The following is a 3,558-nucleotide window of genomic DNA, read 5'->3' on the forward strand; positions in this document are numbered from 1 at the left end:
CAGGCTATTTTGAAACCCAGGTAGGATCCAAGGTAGTGGGGATGGGGTGTTGGAGCCAGGTATGATGGGAGGGATAAAAGGTCAGAGGATGAGGGAGTTAGGATTCCTTAGCTCTTTGCTCCCTGTGAGGTGTGTGAAAATATGTTGGTGCTCTGGGAATTGAAGGAGCAGCTAGCTCTAGTATTACCTAGCTAGACCTAACATTGCTTTAGTTTCTTCAGTGGAAGGGATCTTTTAGCCCCCACTAAAGGCAGATGAACAGGTCTCTGATATCCAGGTCTCTGATTACACAGAGCTGGGAATTGTTGGTGCTCCCACCAGCCATAGTAGGGAAACCTTGTAATGCATGGGAACTTAAATAAAGTACTCTAAAGGGTATTATTCTAGTAATGGGGAAAAACCAGGTATAGACTAAAGGCTGGTCTGATCCCACATAACAAAATGTAAAAGTAAATATTCACACAGAGCAAATTGTTTCTAAGTAACTTATGTGTCCTAGAACAAAGTTCAAAAATATTTGTTAAAAAACAAGAATATTCAGTACCCACAAAAATATAATTTACAATGTTTGGCATTGAACAAAAATTACCAGACATGTAAAGAAGCAAGGAACTACATCCCATGATAAGGGGAAAAAATCAAAATCAACCCAGAAATTATACATTAAATAAATAGGCACATAAAAAAAATCACAACTCTACTATATATGATCAACAAAGTAGAGAAAAATATGAGCATGTTAAATAGAGACATGAAAAATACTTTTTAAGTTTTTTTCTTTTTATTCTTTACAGAGGTCTTGCCCTTGGTCAGGGCTGGCATACATGACTCTCTGCAGCCTTGACTTCCCGAGCTCAAATGATCCTCCCATTTCGTCTTCCCAAGTAGCTAAGACTACATGTATGTGTCACCACATCTGGCTAACTTTTAAATTTTTTTGTAGAGACAGAGCCTCCTTATGTTGCACAGGCTGGTTCTTGAACTCCTGGGCTCAAGTGATACTCCTACCTTGGCCTTTCAAAGCACTGGGATTACAGGTGTGTGCCACCACACCCAGTGAAAAATACTTTTTAAGTAAAGTTTCAATCAAGTGTCTAGATATAAAAAATAAAATATCGGAGACAAAAAAATGCACTGGATGAGACTAACAACAGATTAGACATGGCAGATAATAAAATATTGGTGAACTTGAAGATGTAGAAATAGAAACTAAAACAAAACACAGAGAAAAAAAGATGGAAAAAATGAAGAGTATCAGTGAGCTGTGTTACAATTTCAAGCAGTCTAATATGTGTGTAATTGGAGTCCTCAAAAGACAGTAGTGGACAGAAAAATATTTCAAAAAATAATGGCAGAAATTGTTATAAATTTGGTGAAAACTTCATATATAAAGAAAATTAGACCAACATGAATCATAATCTAATCGCTTAAAACCAGTGATAAAGAGAAAATTATAAAAAGCAAGCAGGAGGAGGGGGAAGAGGCATTACATAAAGAGAAAGAAATATAAGAGTGACAATGGACTTCTTGTCAGAAATAATGCAAATAGGAAGACAGTGGAAGAACATCTTTAAAGTACAGTCATGTGGTCCATAACAGATGCTGCAGTCAGTGATCGATTGCATATATGACTGTGGTCCTATAAGACTATAATAGAGCTGAAAAAGCCCTATTAGCTAGTGATGTTGTAGTCATTGTAATATCATAGCACAATTGCTTAATTTTTTAAATAAAAATTCTATAAAACCTTCCCATAAAGAAACTCCAGGTCAAGATGGCTTAGTGGTGATGCCTATCAAACATTTAAGGCAGAAATAATACTCATACACATAAAATTCTCTAGAAACTGAAAAAAGAATGAGCATTTCCTATGAGGCCAGCATTACTCTGATACCTGGACCAAACATTATGAAAAAAGGAAAATTATAGATCAATATCACTCATGAACGTAGACATAAACATTCTTTAAACATTTTTAGCAAATCAAATCCAGCAATGTATTAAAAGGGTAATGTATCATGACCAAGTGGAGTTTAGCCCCAGGAATCCAAGGCTGGCTTAACATTAAAAAATAATCAGTACAATTTACCATATTAGCAGATAAAAAAGAAAACCATATGATCATCTCAACTAAAAACTTTATGATCCATCTCTTCATATGGACGAAGAGCAACTGAGAAGATCCAACATCTATTACTGATAAAAAAGAAAACCTCTCAGTAAATTAGGAATAGAAGGAAACTTTAACATGATAAAAGCAATTTATGAAAAGCCCACAGTTAACATCATACATAATGGTGGATGGCTCAAAGACCCTCTAAGATCAGGAACAAGGCAAAGATGTCCAATCTTACCACCCCTGTTTATACCATTATACTAGGTTTCAGTCAGTGCAAAGTAACAAGAAAAAGAAATAAAAGGCATCCAGATTGAAAAGGAGGACGTAAAACTGTCTTTATTCACACATGACATAATCATTTCTGCAGGCAATCTTAAGGAACCTAAAAAAGCTGCTAGAACTAACAGATTAGTTTAGCAGAATACAAGGTCAATATACAAAACTCAATTTTATTTATATCTACTACCAATGAACAATTAGAAATAGAAACTTAACAATATCATTTATAACAGCATCAAAAATTTTGAATCCTTAGGTGTAAATAAACAAGAAGTGTATAAGACCTGTGCAATGAAAACTAAAACATTGCTAAGAAAAATTAAAGAAGATGTGAACAAATATAAAAATATGAACGGCCGGGCGCGGTGGCTCAAGCCTGTAATCCCAGCACTTTGGGAGGCCGAGGCGGGCGGATCACAAGGTCAGGAGATCGAGACCATCCTGGCTAACACGGTGAAACCCCGTCTCTACTAAAAAATACAAAAAACTAGCCGGGCGAGGTGGCGGGCGCCTGTAGTCCCAGCTACTCGGGAGGCTGAGGCAGGAGAATGGCGTGAACCCGGGAGGCGGAGCTTGCAGTGAGCTGAGATCTGGCCAGTGCACTCCAGCTTGGGTGACAGAGCGAGACTCCGTCTCAAAAAAAAAAAAAAAAAAAAAAAAAAAAAAAAAAAATATATATATATATATATATGGTATACATGTGTCAGAAGATTCAATATTGTTAAGATATCTAACCTTTCCAAAGTGATCTACAGATTCTATACAATCCCAGCCGAGTTTCTGACAAGGATTTTTTTTTTTTTTTTTGTAGAAATTCACAAGCTGATTCTAAAACTTACATGGAAATGAAAAAGACCTAGAGTGATCAAACCAATTCAGAAAAAAATAAAATTAGAAGACTTATGCTCTTGCCATCAGGATTTATTGTAAAGCTACTGTAATCAAGACAGTTTGGCATTGTCATAAGATAGACATTTAGATCAGTAGAACAGAATAGAGAGTTCAGAAATAGACCCACAGACAAAAATCAATTAATTTCCTACAAAGGTGTCCAGGCAAATAACTGGTGAAAGGATGATGTTTACACCTGCTGCTAGAACAGTTGGAATCATATGTAAAAACTTGACCCTTACCTCATACCCTATATAAAAATTACTTGA

This window comes from Rhinopithecus roxellana, chromosome 1 (assembly GCF_007565055.1).
Source record: "Rhinopithecus roxellana isolate Shanxi Qingling chromosome 1, ASM756505v1, whole genome shotgun sequence".
In the NCBI taxonomy this organism is placed as follows: Eukaryota; Metazoa; Chordata; class Mammalia; order Primates; family Cercopithecidae; genus Rhinopithecus; species Rhinopithecus roxellana.